We start from the raw sequence: 20268 nt of genomic DNA, 5'->3' as shown, positions 1-20268 counted from the left end.
TGTATAAGGCATTTGTTGTATTTTTGTATTTTTTTTTTTATTATGTTTTATTCTTTATCACCAACAGACAGCAGAAGTGCTCTTGGCAAATTGCGTATTCAGCTCTTCCTCTTCCTTATTAAAAAGCAATACATAATTTAAAGCAGCCTATACGTGAGAAGGTCCATCTGTTGCTCTCTGACCACAACACACAAGGGAACATCTCCTGTGCTGTGATTTATAAGGAATTTTTTTGTAAGGTTTTCATCTTGGGTTGGATAGTAAAAGAAAATGTGAATTGTGATATTTTTACCATTCAGTTTAATGCACAGGTCAGGTGAGAATGCAATCTTTACAGTATAGGCATCCATGAGCACATATTGCATAATTGTGCATGTTGTGCATTCAGACGATAATCCCCAGAAGGAAGTCTAGCCTGCCTGGACCTTTTAGCCTAATGCATTTAGGAGTTAACATACCCATATAGATCTGAAATGTCATCTGATCCCTAAATATAATAAAGGGATAGTTTACATTTAACAACAAAAAACTGCCTATGCAGGTAAGGGGAGCATGTAAGAAAACAAATTGTACAGCTTTGACCAAAGTTAAATAATGCCCTTGTTATAGATCGGGGGTCTACTCACCGGGCTCTTCCACCATATTGATGGCACGCGGCCTGGTATGGTTCAGGAGGGGGGGCACTCGCTCGTCCCCACCCCCTTTCCTGACGGGCCGGGCTGCGTGCTCGAATAAGGATCTGCTATGAACTTTGGGGGATCCACGCCATTTTTTCAGTGTAGGGGTTCCCCTTTAAATCCATACCAGTAGACGGGGCTGGCGAAATGTCAATCTCGCCGATGGAGGCGGCGATATTCACTTCCTTCGCTAGTCATGTCTACCTGGTCCCGGGCGGTAGATGTAATTGCGGTAACGCCGCTCAAATAATGGGAACGCCGTTACCATGAGGGGAAGAGTAATCAGTTAGATTACTCATTACCCTCTAAAGTGTAACTGCGTTAAGTAACTGTTTATTTTTACTGAGTTACTTACATCACTGGTCACTACAACATGGGAGAGAGTGCATGTGAGGAGGTTTGAATCAGCTGGGATTGTCTTAGCAACAATCTAGCAACAAGGCAGGACAGGAAGAAGCCATCTCTGGGAGTTTTTAGCCAGGCTTTGGGAGGTACGTAAATGACCTACACCTATAGCAAGGACATTATCCCACTTTGGTCAAATTTGCACACTTTGTTTCTATCTACATGTGCCCCTTAGCTGCATAGGTCATTTTTGGTGAACTAACCCTTTAACCACTACAATACAGGGCATTTTCACCCCCTTCCTGCCCAGGCCGATTTTTTGCGCATGCACTTTGAATGACAATAGCACGGCCATGTTACACTATACCCATATTAAATTTGGATCATTTTTTTGAGACAGATAAAGCTTTCTTTTAGTGGTATCACTTATCAATGTAAACAAACACTTTGATTTTTTTTACTTTTTAAAACATTTAACCACTTCAGCCCCAGAAGGATTTACCCCCTTTCTGATCAGAGCACTTTTTGCGATTCGGCACTACGTCGCTTTAACTGACAATTGCACGGTTGTGCGACACTGTACCCAAACAAAATTGATGTCCTTTTTTCCCCACAAATAGAGCTTTCTTTTGGTGGTATTTGATCACCTCTGCAATTTATATTTTTTGCGTTATAAACAAAAAAAGGGCAACAATTTTGAAAAAAGAGCTATATTTTTTACTATAATAAATATATTTCCTCAGTTTAGGCCGATATGTATTCCTCTACATATTTTTGGTAAAACAAATTGCAATAAGCGTATATTGATTGGTTTGCATAAAAGTTATAGCGTCTACAAAATAGGGGATCGTTTTATGTCATTTTTATTATTTTATTTTTTATTATTAATGGCGGCGATCTGTGATTTTTATCGTGTCGTGATGCGACATTATGGCAGACACATCAGACACTTTTGACACTATTTTGGGACCATTGTCATTTATACAGCGAACAGCGCTATAAAAATCCACTGATTACTGTGTAAATGACACTGGCAGAGAATGGGTTAAACGCTAGTGGGCGATCAAGGGGTCAAGTGTGTCCTAGGGAGTGATTGTAACTGTGGGGGGCTACTACTCACATGACCGCGATCACTGCTCCCGATCACAGGGAACAGTGATCTCTGTAATGCCACTAGGCAGAACGGGGAAATCCCTTGTTTACAAAGACATCTCCCCGTTCTTTCACTCCGTGACACAATCGCGGGCACCCGGCGGACATTGAGTCTGTGGGATCCACAGCCACGAAGAATGCGGCACACCCACAATGCCACATCTTAAAGAGGACGTACCTGTACGCCCATTTGCCCAACCGTGCCAATGTGCCGACGTATATCGTTGTGGGCTGGTCGGCATGTGGTTAATCAGCTTTTTAGCGATGGGGATAAAGCAAATGTTAATGCCTGAGCACCATTTTGCAACTTTGACATGTGTTAGTAAAACTGTACATATCATCTCAACTACTTTGTGTATTCAGGGTGATTATTACCTTTTTTTTTTTTCCAGGACAAATTGGGCTTTCTTTTGGTGATAAATGGTATTGGATATCTCCTGTTTTGTTTTACTAAAGGAAAAATGGCCCAAAATAGTACAATTTTTATTTTATTTTTTTAATATAGCTGTATATTTCTTTATCATACATCACGGGACACAGAGCCACAGTAATAACTGTATGGGTTATAGAGGCACCTTTAGGTGATGGACACTGGCACACCCTAGACAGGAAGTTTAGCTCCCTGTATAACCCCTCCCCTTACTGGGAGTACCTCAATTTTTTCGCCATTGTCTTAGGTGTCGGTTAATCCATCCTACCTTACAAACTCTAAATTTAATGGTTTGGCTATTGAAACCCACATTCTGAATAATCGTGGGCTTTCAGGCTCAGTGATATCTACCTTGATTAATGCAAGGAAGCCAGCTTCCAGAGTCATTTATTATAGAGTCTGGGAGGCATATGTTTCCTGGTGTGAATCCAGGGGTTGGCACCCCAGGAAGCATGTCATAGGTAGAATTCTTGCCTTTCTGCAAATGGGAGATGAAGCTGGCCTTGAGTACTATCAAGGGCCAGATCTTGGCCTTATCAGTATTGTTTCAACGTCTGCTTGCTTTGCATTCTTTGGTCCAAAGCTTTATACAGGGGGTAATGCGGCTTAATCCACCAGTTAGAGCGCCCCTGAACCCTTGGGACTTGAATTTAGTTCTGGCGGCATTGCAGAAACAGCCTTTTGAGCTGATAGGACATATTCTCTTGGTCCTTTTGACAATGAAACAAGTTTTTCTGGTAGCCATTTTTTCTGCAAGAAGGGTACCAGAATTGGCGGCTCTTTCTTGTAAAGAGCCATAGTTAATCATTCACAAGGATATAGTAGTATTGCATCCTCATCCTAGCTTTCTACCTAAGGTGGTTTCATGTTTTCATCTAAACAGGACATTGTTCTGCCTTCATTTTTTTTCCAGAACCCTGTTCTACGGAAGAAAAGTCACTACATTCTCTGGATGCAGTGAGAGCAGTCAAAATCTATTTGGAGACGACTGCTCAGATTCAGAAAACTGATGTTTTGTTTGTGTTGCCTGAAGGGCCTAAATAAGGACAGGCAGCATCGAAATCTACTATTGCTAAGTAGATTGGGCAAGTAATTATTCAAGCTTATGGTTTGAAGTGGAAAGTTCCACCTTTTCAAATCAAAACACACTCTACCAGGGCTGTTAGTGCTTCATGGGCAGTGCATCACCAAGCCTCCATGGCTCAAATCTGCAAGGCCACAACCAACTTGGTCTTCAGTCCATACATTCATCAGATTCTATCAGATGGATTTAAGAAGGCATGATGTATCGCCTTTGGGCGCAGTGTGCTGCAGGCAGCAGTATAGGTCCTCAGGTCTGATTGCACCCTACTTTTGTTTGTGTCTCCCTCCCCTCAGTTAGCATTGCTCTGGGACATCCCATAGAGTTATTACTGTGGCTCTGTGTCCTGTGATGTACGATAACGAAAATAGGATTTTAATAACAGCTTACCTGTAAAATCCTTTACTTGGAGTACATCACGGGACACAAAGGTCCCTCCCCTCTTCTAAAACACATTTATTGCTTTGCTACAAAACTGAGGTACTCCCAGTAAGGAAAGGGGTTATATAGGGAGCTAAACTTCCTGTCTAGGGTGTGCTAATGTCCATCACCTAAAGGTGCCTACACAGTTATTACTGTGGCTGTGTCCCTTGATGTACTCCTATTTTTTTGCTACCATAGCTTACCACCAAAAAACAAATCAAAATCCCCTTCTCCTGAAAATTGCAGTGATATCACATATATGTTCATCATTTGTTTGTACCTGTAATAGGGCCCAGAAATAAAACGCGCATTTTGCTTTTTTATTTGATCGTTCCTAAAACATACTGACACTGATACTAATTTAAAAAATACTTAAAAAAAAAAATCCTACCCAAAATATACTGACCCTTACCTTTGACCCTGATATTTGACCCTTATCTTTACCCTAACATTAACCCTGCCACTGGCGTAGATCAATCTTTCATCTAGCAATTTTTTTCTTTAATATCATATTCATTTTTATTTTTTTTATTTTTTACAAACTTTTGTTTGTTTACATCTTTCTCTTCTGCAAGGACAGAAATATACAATGTATCTTTCTGTCCATGCAGAAGAGAAAGAAAACACAGGGATGGCTGTCACAGTGGTCAGGTGACCGGGAACCGGGAGTGTCAGGTCCCAATCATTAGTATGAGACCCAGGGCTCTCTATCTGGCATAATTTATCTATCACCAATATTTAAATACATCAGTAGTGTTGTACTGTACACGTTAGGTTCATCTGAATTGAAAAAAACACCAAATTCATTGAAAAAGGGTGGTTGAAAGTCAATCCATTAAGTATGGATAACACTGAATAAAATTTCATGATCTTAACTTATTTTATGATATCTCATAAATGTTAAGCATAATAAAATAATATTTTATGCAATGGAAAACTCCTTACAGAAGTGAAAGGTCAGTTTTTGTTGCATTCCTCAAACCTAAAGTCCAAGAATGGCTTCCTCCACTGTGATGAGTGTTCCTTAACTGCTTTAATACCGGGCACTTTCACCCCCTTCCTGCCCAGGCCAATTATCATTGTCACACTTTGAATGACAATTGATGTCAGCGTGAGAAGAGGAGAGATGATAGTCGGCATTTCCTTGGTTTCATGTGATCAGCTGTGATTGGACACAGCTGATCACATGAGTAATGAGCCACGTCATCGGGATCTGTACCAAGATCGGGGCTGAGCAGCGTCCAGGATCCAGGGGACACAGCGCACCTGCGATTGCCACGCTGCGTTCCCTCGCGGGCACGCAAGAGCAGTGAGACTGGGGTGACGGCATATGACGTCATCCCGGAACAAGATTTGGAAACAAGAAAGCACCCCCCGCCCGTCGTCAATTGTCTATACGGCGGGCAGGATATAGTTAGCTAAAGAATAAAAGTCAGCAGGAAAAAAATTATAGGATATTAATGATAGAGTAGCCTGTTAAAGTGCACACTGTTAGATTTGATTAATAAATTACCTATTTTACGACTATTAAAATAAATATTCCTATATATAATTCCCAATGTTTTGCCTTGATGATATAAAAGACCTGTGTTGACATGGATGTAGACTGTATTAGTTCTGCATTTTATGTGTGAAATGAAGTATCTCTGTGCAGCCCAAAATTAAAATGAACTATAGAGAGATGTTTTGTACAATGTCTTAATAAGTATTTACATAATGAAAATCATCTTCTTTGATCTTAATTCAAAATTCAAGTCAATACACTTGTTTTGAAGTTATTGTGCAATTGTTTGTCTGAGGAGTCCATACCGTTATACAATTGCTGATTGTATAATTACTGTACAATCTCCCCGTATTTACTAATACAATGCAATATGAAGAAAAATCTAAACAAACCATTCAATTTGTATGCAGTTAGATGATGCTAAAGAGAGAAGTGTTATTTGCAATAATTTATTCACATACTATAAATCATATACGGTATATACCATGCTACTGTTTTTAGTTTTTTTTTTAAGTACCCTTTTCCTCTAGCACTGTTGTGTGGTCACATGATCTTTCCCTGTTTTAGGGCATCTGCAGGGAAAGATCCTCGGGAGGGGCTTCTATTACTCTACTGATGTATGCTATCTGCAGTATGAGTCTGTATCTGGCTAGCCCTGATTGGTGCTGTGCTGGTCACATGACAAAAAAACATTTCAGTAGAGCAAATCAAAAAAAATCATAAATATCAAATAACAGTTTTACAACGCCCTATAAAAATGTATTGAATATTTGATGTGTATTTTTTTTTGTATTAATATGGTGTAGGCAAAGTCAGAAATGATTGATATCAGCTTTCAGTTTCTTCAGACGGCATCTGCATCCAAGGCTCTTACAGGTATTAGCAATTAACTGCTTGCCGACTGTCGCACACAGATATACGTCGGCAGAATGGCACAGGCAGGCAAATGGGCATACCTGTACGTCCCCTTAAATTTGCCGCCTATCGGGCGCGCACGCCCGCCACACGCCACGGGTGCGTGCCCGCAGGTTCTGGGAACTCAATGTTCGTCGGCAGCCCGTGATTGCGGGGTGTGGAGAGGTAGGACGGGGAGATGCCTATGTAAACAAGGCATTTCCCCGTTCTGCCTAGTGACATGACAGGGATCTACTGCTCCCTGTCGTCGGGAGCAGTGATCGCTGTCATGTCAATGGTAGGTGATCCCCCCTACAGTTAGAATCACTCCTTAGGACACACTTAACCCCTTGATCGCCCCTAGTGTTTAAATCCTTCCCTGCCAGTGTCATTTACACAGTAATCAGTGCATTTTTATAGCACTGATCGCTGTATAAATGACAGTGTTCCCAAAATAGTGTCAAAAGTGTCCGATGTGTCCGCCATAATGTTGCATGTCACGATAAAAATTGTAGATCGCTGCCATTACTAATAAAAAAGAATAAAAATAAAAATGCCATAAATCTATCCCCTATTTTGTAGATGCTATAACTTGCGCAAACCAATCAATATACATCAAAATATTATTGTGATTTTTCTTACCAAAAATATGTAGACGAATACATATCGGCCTAAACTGAGAAAGAAATTATTTTTTTAATATATTTTTTGGGGATATTTATTATAGCAAAAAAGTTAAAAATATTGTTTTTTTTTTTCAAAATTGGCGCTCTCTTTTTGTTTCTAGCGCAAAAAATTGAAAACGTAGAGGTGATCAAATGCCACCAAAAGAAAGCTCTATTTGTGGAAAAAACAGGACTTCAATTTTGTTTTGGGTACAACATTGCATGACCGCTTAATTGTCAGCTAAAACTACGCACTGCCGAATCACAAAAAAGGTCCTGGTCAGGAAGGGGGTAAAATCTTCCAGGGTTGGAGTTCCACCCACATTTTACACTTCCCAGCAAGCATTACTCTTTTACAGGCTTATATATCCTGAAAATGTCCTCTCTTCCTCTTCATTGCGCCGTGGCAATGCACAGAGCTGGCTCCTACCAAGCATCGTGTTATTTCCAAACAGGAAGTGACACAACGCAAGGCAGCGATATGTGCCATTTATAAAAAGGGTAACCAGGCGGTTGTTGCCATAGGCGGCTGGAGATTTATTATTCTTTTTAACTAGCAGGCAGGAAGGATCACATCTCCACTTACAGAGCACTGGAAGACAGTACATCATGTAAAATTAGTTCTATCAATAGGCATTTCATTTCTGTGGGACTCGCTTGCGACATACTACATGTGCGCGAGAATGGGAGGGGCATGCTGGGTAGCCAGCATGCACGGAATCCCGGAAGAAGAACACTGTGGCTTCAGATGCCAAGACTGAATATGGTCACACTGTACAGGACAATAATATAGTAAGTGAAACATGCTGCATAAAACTAAATGGGACAGTTCACAGGATAACATAGTGGAAATACATGTAGCACCATGCTCCTGATTAGCAAACACTAACACTATTGTCTTTTTCAAAATTAAATTGTCTGAGCTTCAGTTTGGCTCAGGCTAATTATTCCAAAAGTTCTGGTTTCTGTACCAGTTCAGCTGGGTTGCGCTAATTTCCACTTGGTCGTAGGTGTCACTGTCAACCAGCAGCTCTATTCGGGGGTCAGTGCTACATACACAAGCCCTAACTATACTAGGGGTGTTTTTTTTTTTTATTCGGCTGGAACTCCACTTTAAATTACATGTATTTAATACCGATTTATAGTTTCTTGGTGAATGTAATCATTCAGCATACTATATCCCACCCCGAAAAGTAATAGGAGGACATGAAAGAGGAGGGAGGGGAGTGTATTTTACCACTGTGTATACACTCACATGTGTCACTCTATAGTGGTATGCACTGCACAAATAAGAAAAAGAAGGAAATGAAGAGCTTAGAATGGAACTTATATTGAGCATGCTCAGTAGAGGACACCAGCAGGTCTATAAAATCTCAATCTACAGTGAGAACAATATGGGAGGGACAGCTAAAACCTGGTGTATTTCACTCTGCATAATATGAATGCTTTAGTGGCTTTCTGAGTATACACACTCTGTTATATAGCAAGTAGTGATGGGCTTTATGTTCGAGTCGAACATGAGTTTGACTCAAGCATTGAACAGTGAACAATTTTGGGTGTTCGCGGAAAATTCGAAAGCCACAGAACTCCCTTTAAAAATCTATGGGAGAAATGAAAAGTGCTAATTTTAGAAGCACGGGAACTATTTTTCACTATTTTTTCTTTATCACTTTCTATTTATCACTTGTATCATGTAGCACTTTATATCATGTTCTTGTGATTGTTTATAACCTGTCACCAGTGTTAATTTCGTTAAGTAAAACATCTTTTGGCTACTAAATTATTACTATTTTATTCGACTAAAACATGACTAAAACTAAAATGCCATTTTTAATCAAAAGAATGAAATACGATTAAAAATAAAATTAAAAAATAAAAATAAAAAATAAAATTTAAATTTGACATCAAAATTAACGCTGGTCTGTAGTGCATGTTCAAACCTTAATACCATAAATAATAACATTGTTCACTCCAGTAGTATATAATGAGTTTGGAAATTGTAGAGAAATGCTTAAAAAATGCACTACAATTCAACTACACCCATTCGATTTTAGGCGACCAAAATAAGTTGTAGTCGACTAAACTATACTGGAGATTTTAGTCAACTAAAATGTACTGGAGATTTAGTCGACTAAATATGACTAAAACTAAAACAATTGCAGAAGACTAAAATGGGACTAAAACTTAAATGTAATTTTACTCAAAATTAACACTGCCTGTCACAGTACGTAATTTTTTTCACACATTGTTTATTGCATTGATTAGCACGAGTATTTGAGTATTTGGATTTGCACTATGTTTATATCACAGGATTAGTCGCTGCTGTTGTTCACCTATTACAGACTTTAGCGCGGTTTCTGAATTGGACTGTCTAATGCCGCGTACACACGAGCGGACTGTATGGCGTACTTAGTTCGTCATACAATCCGACGGACAGTCCGTCGTACTTTCCACTGAACGGACTTGACCACACACGGATACCCAAACAGTCCGTCGAAAGCTTGCGCGATGACGTGTACAGCACGTACGACGGGACTAGAAATAGGAAGTCCAATACACAGCAAAGCACCCTTCCGCCGTGTAAATCCTTTCTGGGCATGCGGCATTCTTAGTCCGTCGAACTAGCATACTGACGAGCGGATTGTCCGCTGAAACCAAAGTACGACGGACAGAATTTCGAAAAATCCGAAATTCTTAGTACGCCGGACTGCACGCTGAAAAAGTCCGCTGAAGCCCACACATGAGCGGACTGTCCGCTGAAATGTGTTTCGACGGACTAAGTACGCCATACAGTCCGCTCGTGTGTACGCGGCATATGACAACACAAACTCTGACACCACAACTTCACGAGGTCCCACATGGACAAGGAAATGGGAAACTCTTACCAATCCTTGTGCATAGTCTTCAACTTGTAGACCCACAAAGTCTTTAGGTGGTTTTTACTGGCTGCAAGGAGGCTGCCAATCATTGCCATCCTATTGTTCCAAATAGTGGGCAGAGCCTCCACCTGCCACAACCAGGACCATCTTTAATACTGAATGGACCCTGGGCAAAAAATGTCTTGGGCCCCCCCCACCCCCCATGCAATTCCACCCTCCATCTGCTATGAGACATACAATAAATAGCAGCTAGACTTAAAATTCGTTTACTGTATCAGATCAGGCAGCAATTGCGATTGGTTGCCAGCTGTTACAGCATTTCATTACTGCTTACTGACTGGTTGTTTGAGGTTACAGCACACATTACGGCTCACTGATTAGTTGCTAGAGGTTACAACAAATGGTTTCTGCTTGTTCATTGGTTGCTAGACATGTACTGTACAGTAATACTGCTCACTGATTGGTTGCTAGAGGTTATAGCACATTATCTCCTCTCTGCAGGGGGCATGATATACATATGAATACCGCCTTTATTTACATATCAATGCCACCGGACGGAGCTGTTTACTTATGAATGCCGTCGCTATTTACATATGAATGCCGGTTATTTACATGTACACACAGAGTCTGCAGGTGAGTCATCTGTACACAACAATAGGGCAGAGCAGGGCAGCATTATTACCAGCACATGACTTCAAGGGACAAGGGGATTTAAACTGGGATAGTTGGCAAGTATGAGGCAGCTGCTTTGGGCCCCACAACAATGACAGGGCCCAGGGCAGCTGCCCCTTTTGCCCTGCCTTAAATATGGCCCTGGCCACAGCTTCAGTCTTTGATAGTGTCTTTCTCCCTCTCCTCGTTTCCTGCATGGCTGCTCCATTCCATCACCATAAGGGAGAAGGCAAAATGGCAGCAGCAGTGATTTCAGCGCCCAGGCCATACAGCTGTCAAGACACAATTGGCACAGCCTGGGCTACCTACCATTTCAAAAACAATGTTTCTGTTGGGAGCTAAGATGTCTTCTAGAGAGGGCACTGGTACTTACTAAGGAGTGAACGGGAAATAGACAGCTTTCTCCTTATGAAAATGTCTTGATGCCCTATTATTTCTCAAAAGAAAATGTTTGATTTTAATTATTTTATTTTTGGAGTTTCTGGTAATTATTTATAAGTAATTGTGACTCTGTTAATTAAAAAAAGAGAAATATGCTGTAGTCCCTAATTACCATGACCAATTGCCTCTGAAGCAGCCGGCGTGACTGGCGAAACTGGTCAACCTTCCAGCCTTGCTCCCATGCTGACAGCTTCTGGGATACCTCCTCCCCTATCTCCTCCATTTATTTAAAGGACTTTGACTTATGTGGATATGGACTTATAAATCTCCATTTACTATAGGTACAGGTTGGACCTCTCAAGATCCACATGGATGGCTGGGTACATTTTCCTTACTTGAGTGTTATATGGCTTGGAAAATCTTCTTTGATCTACACTGATGGCTTTCACACTGGGCAATGATAAATTACATACCACACAGTTGGAGGAGTTCTACTGTGTCTACCTAGTTGCCAAAAAGGGAGGGCAGAAGATTCCACACTATACGCTATATGAGGGGCACTGGTACTTAATAAGTAGTGAATGGGAAAGAGACAGCTTTCTCCTTATGAAAACGTCTTGATGCACTATTATTTTTCAAAAGAAAATGTTTGATTTTAAATATTTTATTTTTGGAGATAATTTCTGATAATTATTTATAAGTAATTGAGTTTTACTTTACTACATAAATCACTTTATGCAGATCTGGAGGAAAAAAGTTCCCTTTTTGATATTAAATCTGCAATATTACAATGTCATGGTGGCTATAATATTAAGTTTGAGGATGGCATTGGTGAATATCCTAATCTTCTCATACTTTTTTTTTTTTTTTTTTTCCATTTCCTTGATTAATGGTTATTTTCATGAAAATCTGTTCATTCTGTCAATTCAACTATCTGATCCACAAAGGAAAATGTTTGCGTTTTTGTAAAACACTTTTTGTTTGGCGGTACTCCCAAATTATTGTGTTTTATATTGAAACAAGGCACTTCTCACTTTTGATGTTGAGTTGTGACGTCACGCTTGCTCATATTGCATACAGATGTTCTAAGAAATGTTTGTTGCAGTTTATAGACAAAGCTTGATGCCATTATTAAAATGAATGTCCTTCCTCGCATTCTGTATGTCCTTCAAGCCATCCCGATCCGCCTCCCCTCGGCTTTCTTTAAGGAATATAAGTCCATATGTGTCAAGTTCTTGTGGGAATCGCACAGACCCAGAGTTAAGTATACTCAACTCACCCTTCCTAAACACTCAGGTGGAATTGGTTTACCTGATCTCTTTAACTACTACCTAGCGACACATTTGACTAGAATTGTAGATTGGAACGTACATGGGAGCTACAAGGATTGGGTTTCCTTAGAGGCCTCCTTCACCAAGTCCCCTTTAGGCTCCCTCCCATGGTTGCAGCATATCCATTACAAATCTGAAGTTGATTCGCACCCACTTATTGTACCGACGCTACATTGTTTTCGCACCGCATGCTCGAGATACTCTATCTCTTCTGTACCTGGACCACTCACGCCTCTGAAACTAAACCCGGATTTCCCCCCGGGAATGTATGTAAACTTCCTCCAAGACTGTTGGACGGATGATCGAGTCCTTTTGCACCACTTTTACTCGAATCAAAGGGCACTGACGGCTGCTCAAATAGCAATGATACAGGGTAAACCTCCCATTTCCAACTGGACATTCCAACAAATTACCCATTTTTTAAAATCTACTGCCAAAATCAAAAATTGCTCCAGAAGGTTGACGCCTTTCGAATCTCTTTGTACTTCCTCAAATCCTCACTCCCATTTAATATCCCAAACCCACTCTCTTCTCTTCCATGACCAAAATCCAAAATCTCTTACAGCTTGCATCTCTTGGGAGAGGGAGTTGGGGGTTACCTTGACACAGGAAGATTGGGAAAATATATTTCTCCACATTCATAAGGGTTCTCTTAATGTCTTTACCCAGGAAAATGGTTATAAACTTTTTACACGTTGGTATAGAACACCAGTACTTTTGCATAAATGGAATCCCAGTTTCCTTGATACATGTTGGCGTTGTCAATTGTCCCAAGGCACGTTGCTTCATTTATGGTGGGTTTGCCCCCGCATTCAGCCCTTCTGGAAGCAGGTTCACAAATTAATACTCGACATCTCATCGTATGACTTGCCCTTCACCCCTGCACAATTTTTACTGCACCACACTAATATAGGTAATACCTCTTACCGAAAGTCCCTCCTTATCCACTTAATTAATGCAGCGAAGCATTGTATTCCTAGACACTGGAAATCTCAAGATTGCCCATCCATAAAAGAATGGGTACGGCGAGTCCAGGGGATAGCTGAGATGGAAGAATTAATTAACATTGCCAAAGATACCCCTCACAAATATACCCAGAAATGGGCCTGTTGGAAAGAATTTGAGACCACACAGACCTTCAAAGTCATCCTCTCAAATCCTGACTGATTTTTGTTGATACCCCCTCTTTCTTTCTTTAAATATTTGTTTGTTTATTGCTAACTGATAATTGACTGTAACCCTATGTAGTTTACTGACATATTCTTGCCATTGGTAAAATGAATACTATTTACACAGGTGTCACACTTGCTTACCGTTTACGCTACCATAGTCTACTTCTGAAGTTGTCTTAATCCATTGCCTTCTTTACTTATACTGATTACTAGCGCTACTGCTGTTTTGGGAGTAATCTGATTTAGTAATCAAATGTTATTTTATGGTGCATAATTGGATCCCCTTCCCCCCCATGCTCCTCCCCACCCTTCCTCAGTCCCCTTTCTCCCCCCCCCCTCCCCCCCCTTATTTTCCACTCTCACTTCCCCTGTGTTTGACCTGCTCCGTCTCCCCCTCCTCCCTCTCCCCTTACCCGTTCGACATTAGGGTAGTTTGTTTTTTACATAAATGTGTCACCTCTACGGTGCGTATCTAGGACCAAGGGACTACTATAGCACTGTGAACACATACCATAATAGGATGGTGCATGATCTCGTACAGTCCTTCGTTACTCCAGGCCAATTGTTCTTACTTCAGGGCCTAGGTTCTCAGGTTTCCCATGGCTTGGCCTTCAACCCTACACCCCTCTTCTCGGTGCCCCGAACCGAACCTATTAGGAATTTGTCTTCCCCACAAGGGTCAATCAATTTCCTTCTTTTCCGCAGGTGTAATGATAATTACTGTTACTGTTTCTGTAACTTTTTGAGTGTTTGTCTCTTTTCATATAGGTTTTGATCCCCCTGCGGTCACTGTTGCCTGTTTGTATACTAATAATTGTACCGTTGGTCTTTCCGCAATGCTGGCAATTTTACCTGTTCTTGTATGTATACTACCCTGTTTATTAAAATAAAATATTTTGGAAAAAAAAAAAAAAAAGACAAAGCTTGAAAATGTAACTCTTCTCCTCTGTCAGAAACTATTTTGTTTTCAGTCGAGTGATTGCTCTTATAGTTTCAGCATGTCTGGCATGGATAATGGAGATAATGGAAGAGACAAGGAGTAGCTCATCCTGAAAAATGATATTTTTACGACTGTATGTATTTAAACCCAAGCTCTAAAATGTATCTACCAGCTACACCTAGATTGCTTCAAATCAGCATCGTCTTACATACTAGTCTCAATGTGTAGCAAATGCAGTATAAATTATTATAAATTTGTAAACAAAAGCTGAAGGATTCAGATTTGTGAATACCAAACTCATTCTGTGTTACTGAAACCTCTGTGCCACCTATCAGTGCCAATCAGAGCCCATCGGTGCTGCCTATCAGGGTCACCCATCAGTGCCCTTCAGTGCTGCCTATCAGTGCCACCTATCAGTGCTGCCAATCAGTGTTGCTTATCAGTGCCAATCAGTGCCTGTTGCTGGACATTTTTATTTTTTAATAAAGGACTTGTCCCAAACTGTCTCTTGTCTTTTTTACCATTTTTGACACTTTTTTTTAAATGGTAGGGTACAATGTACCCCATTACCAATTCACATGGGGGGCAGGATTTGGGAGTCCCCTTGTTAAAGGGGGCTTCCAGATTCTGATAAGCCCCTCGCCCACATACCCCCACAACCACCGGGCAAGGGTTGTGGGGATGAGGCCCTTGTCCCCATCAACATGGGGACAAGGTGCTTTGGGGTCAGACCCCAAAGCTTCCTTCCCACGTTGAGGGTATGTGACCCGGTACAGTTCAAGGGGGCGCTCTCTCGTCCCCCCTCTTTTCCTGCTGCCTGCCAGGTTGCATGCTCGGATAAGGGTCTGGTATGCCCTTATTTAAAATTTTGGCTCAAGGTTCCCCTTAAAATCCATGCCAGACCCTTCAGGTCTGGTATGGATTGGGGGGGACCCCTGCGCTAGTTTTTTTATATTTGGTGCAGGGTTCCCCTTAATTTCCATACCAGACCTGAAGGACCTGGTATGGATTTTGGGGGGACCCTCACGCAATTCTGCTTTTTCATTTTTGGTTTGGGGTTCCCCTTATTATTCATACCAGACCCAAAGGGCCTGGTAATAGACTGGGGGTGATCCTATGCTCTTTTTTTCAATGAGTTTTATCTATATTGCCGAGACCCAACAATTCATTACAGCTGTGAACAGTTTTCAATGACAATTTTTCCTTTAGAAATGTAATTTTGCTGTGGTACTGTTCTAAACACAGGAAAAAATGCCCCACTTTACAGGCATACTATAGACACCCCCCAGGCATGATATTTAAAGGAATATTTCATCTTTATTGTTTCACTTTAACCATTAAAAAAATCACTGCTCCCGAAAATACTTCTGTTTTTTTAAAAAAATGTTTGCATTGATACATGTCCCCCGGACAGAATCCAGGTCCCCAAACACTTTTTATGACAATGACTTGCATATAAGCCTTTAAAATTAGCACTTTTGATTTTTCATGTTAGTGTCCCATAGACTTTAACGGTGTTCCGGCAGCTTTCGCATTTGCCCCAAACACCGCATATTGTTTGGTGTTCACTGAACATCCGAACAACCAAAGTTTGGCCCGAACTTATGCTCGGGCCAAACCGTTCACCCATCCCTATATACCACACATATAATTGAATAACTGCATGAAGTAAGATATTAAATTAAAAACTTTATTTGGTACAACAATACATAATACATAAATAATCCAAAAAATGGATGGCACATGATACATATAGAAAAGCCCAAAATTGGATAGCACATGATTGAAATATAGTCATATACATAATGTATGAACAAAATCCACAACGATGTGGTAGGATGAAGTATGCGGTTTGAACACGACATCTGTTAGCTCAACGTGTTTCGTGACTTGATGTCACTCACCAGGAGCAAGCGTATACAACACCCTATATGATACTTACAGGGCATCCATGTGCAAATGGCACGGTATTGAGGCTTATGAATATCCCCACGGGGCAAACATCTCCTCCTGGAGCTGAGATGGTATGTTAAGTGACAGCCTGCCCAACAGGCAACCCTCCACGAGACGGTCATGCATCAGGCTGTGATGTTTGACTGAACATGTGTAATCACTAAAACCAAATAAGGGGCTATAGAAAGTCCCAAAGACCCCCCTCCCCCTTAAATTAAAATGTTTTGGTACTATGAAGATTGAAGATTACTACCAAGATAACACGTTAAAGAGGTAGAGAAGCAAGGTGAGTCACGTTTTACCTATCACTAATTACTTGTAACAATAAACATTTCTTGAAGTTCCTGTATAACAAGACGTCTGGTGGAAGGATGGAGCTTTTGTAGCTCCTCTTAGTTAAGCTAACCGAAATACATAGTTAGGCTGACATTAAACATATGTCAACCTTCCCCAAATTAACCTTCTTTTAGTCCAAAGATAATTAAAAGGGATGGGAAGGTGTTTCTGATGTGGTTAACCAAGCATGGTTTAGTCATAATCAGCATTTTAAAACAGAGCCAGGTTAACATTAACACTATGGAAACTGTCATTTTCTCATTTATAACTCATTAAAAAGTGCTAATTTTATTCAGCGATTTGTCCCCCTTACAATGCCATATTTTTCAATGCAGTGCTAAAAAATGAACAAATGCAAATTTGAACAATTTGCATACAAACAAAGGTTAAAGGGGGTAAAAGTTTGTTGAAAATCCTCTATACCAAGTGTGTGCATGTCTAATAAAGGGTGGGTAGCTCAGCTTTGGTGTCTACACTGGGAATGCTACACTCTCTCAGTGTAATGTACTAGACTTCGCCTGGTCGTATACAATTCGAATTTTGGCTGGTTCCTTCGAACTATTAATGGCCAGGCTAAATGTACCAAGTTGATCAATCGATCATCTTGGGTACAACCAGCTTGCTGGATTTGCATCTGATTATCGCAAGCGGCTGCTATAGCCACTAGCGATAATCACGGTCTTCTCCTGGCAGAGACAGCTATTCCCCTGTCAGCACTGTCTGTGTTGATGGAGGAATCGTGCAAATTTAATTTGCACAGTGTATGGCTGGCCTAAGTTGTTTTTTTCCCAGATTAAGGCGACAGCAGCCAGAAACACAGCAACAGTCACTCTTCTGGCTCAATAAACAGTCTAGGAGGCGTATTTTTTCAAATGGAGATTTGAAATAGACTCTTTGGTCTAGATTCTCAGTGAAACCCCCCACTTGGCTTCAGAGATTCCCAGCAGAAGAGCCCCCCCCCAGCTTTGCCACAGCTAGGACCTCAAGGGCTGCCTCAGACCCAAGACTATTTATGCACTCTATGCACTCCCCAGCCACCTACTGGGCACTCTCCCGCAGAGATTGGCTGAGACAACATAAATTTTCAAGCGGCTGATTTTCCTCCTCCCAACCCACTATATTCTGGAATCCCCAGAAGACAGGGAGAAGCAATCAAATTGTCAGCCTGCAGAAAAACCCAAAGCAATCACAAATGGCGCCATGTGTTACAGTGAAACCACAAAGAATTTATTTTACCTAGCTTTCCTAGCAACCTATCTAGGAGGGTGCTACACATAAGAAAGTTCAAGAGTAGCATTAGAAAGTATTACTTTACCAAAAGAGTGAGAATGTCTTAAACAGACTTTTAGCAAATATAGTTTTTAGGGTAACTGAGTATAGACATGCTTGGGATAAACATATGATTATCCTCAGAGGAAGGTGTTAAAAAAAATAACACTTTTTTTCTGCTATCAGTTTTCTATGTGTCATAGGGTTCACCAAAAAGAAATCCAAAAACCCTTATAAAGCCTGATCCTTGCTCCAAATAGCTAAATGACACTATTTAAAAAACTCATTTAGAGGCAAGCAAATACATCAGCTAAAACAAGCTCCTGTGGTAGAGTTCTGCCCCACTTTCATGTATTTTTTTGTTATAGTGTTGTAGTGAACTGCTTGAGATAATCTTTGTTTTGTAGCATGCTGACATTTTGTGACAGTTATGGGTAACTACAACTTGTTTATTATGTGAATTTGGTATCTTCATCTGTCCTCCCCTCCTTTTTATTGCTAGTTACTTTAAACCTAGCTAGACCCACCCAACTTCTTTCATTTGTGTTGGATTCAACTTCTGAGCCGTAGGCCTTATACACACGGACGTTTTTACAGCTTTTTTTGCTGCTTAAAGAGGGATTCCACCAAAAAAAAAAATATTAAAAGCCAGCAGCTATAAATACTACAGCTGCTGACTTTTAATAAATGGACACTCACCTGTCCCGGGTTCCAGCGATGCCGGCAGTCGAGGCCGATCGATCGCTCGGCCCTCGGCTGCTGCAGCCACCATTCTAGGTGAGGGAATCAGGAAGTGAAGCGAATCGGCTTCACTTCCCGGTTCCCTACTGCGCATGCGCGAGCCACGCCGTGCAATAGGAAATCTCCGCGCTGTCACTGGGACCCGTGTGTGTCCCAGCAGACAGCGCGGCAGGGCAGGAAATGGCGTAGACTCCCACGGGAGTCTATGCCCGGAAGTGGGTGAAAATACCTGTCTTTGACAGGTATCTCCACCCCCCTCCCCCCTGAAAGGTGTCAATTGTGACACCGGAGGGGGGGAGGGATCCGATCAGCGGAGGTTCCACTTTAGGGTGGAATCCCGCTTTAAGAACGCCACTCCATGTTATTCAATGGGCTCATACACACCATGGCATTTTTGAGCTGTAACAGACATGGTCGTTTTTAAGCTCCGAAAAAAAACAAGGACCAGCGCGTTCTGAGGCTCCAGCGCTAGAGCTGTAAAAACAGCAGATGCAGGCAAAAGGTGTTAAACACGAATTAACGAGGCTTAACGCTGTGTTAAGCCTCGTCCGGCGTTTCCATCTCTATTCAAAATCAATGGTACCCTAAGGGAGCCCATTGATTTGAATAGAAGTCACACCAGAAGTCGGATCTTCGGTCTGGTATGGATTTTAAGGGGAGCCCTCACACCAAAAAAAATGTCTCGGGGTCCCCCCAAGATCCATACCAGACCCTTATCCGAGCATGCAGCTCGGTAGGTCAAGAAAGGGGGGCCGAGCAAGCGCCCCTCCTCCTGGACCATACCAAGCCACATGCCCTAAACATGGGGGGGGGGGGGTTGGTGCCATGTTGATGAGGACTAGGGCCTCTTCCTGACAACCCTTGCCTGGTGGTTGTCGGGATCTGCAGGCGGCAGATGCTGGCACCCCACCATATGTGATTGAGTATGGGATATGTTGTACAGTACTCATTCACCTGGGGGAAAAAGTAAAAAAAAAACACACACACTACAAAGGTTTTTAAATTCATTTATTAGGCAGCTCTGGGGGTCTCTTTCGACTCCTCCGCGGTCTCCGGCCTCTTCTCCCGGGCTCCTCCGCTATCTTCTGCCCGCTCTTTTGCTAGCTGTTGCCCAGGTCTCTTCCGACTTCTCCGGCCTCTTCTCCTGCTGTTTTCTGCCGGGCTCCTCTGCTATCTTCTTCCAGCTCTTTTACTAGTGGTGGCCCAGTTTCCTGCATCGTGTTCTTCCTCCGATGTTGTCACAATGCTCTCTCCCGCTGTAATGCAGTGTGCGTAGTGCGCAACGACTTATATAGGCATGGGGCGTGGTCACCGGGTGATGTCATCCGGTGATCGTACCCCTTATGACGTCAACATCACATCATGCCCAGGGTCGTTGACATCATAAGGGGTGGGATCACCGGATGACATCACCCAGTGCCAT

This window comes from Lithobates pipiens, unplaced genomic scaffold (assembly GCF_037356315.1).
Source record: "Lithobates pipiens isolate NorthernLeopardFrog02 unplaced genomic scaffold, aLitPip1_a1.2 Scaffold_8, whole genome shotgun sequence".
Classification (NCBI taxonomy): domain Eukaryota; kingdom Metazoa; phylum Chordata; class Amphibia; order Anura; family Ranidae; genus Lithobates; species Lithobates pipiens.
The sequence above is the reverse complement of the archived record's forward strand: the minus strand, read 5'-3'. Positions refer to the sequence as shown.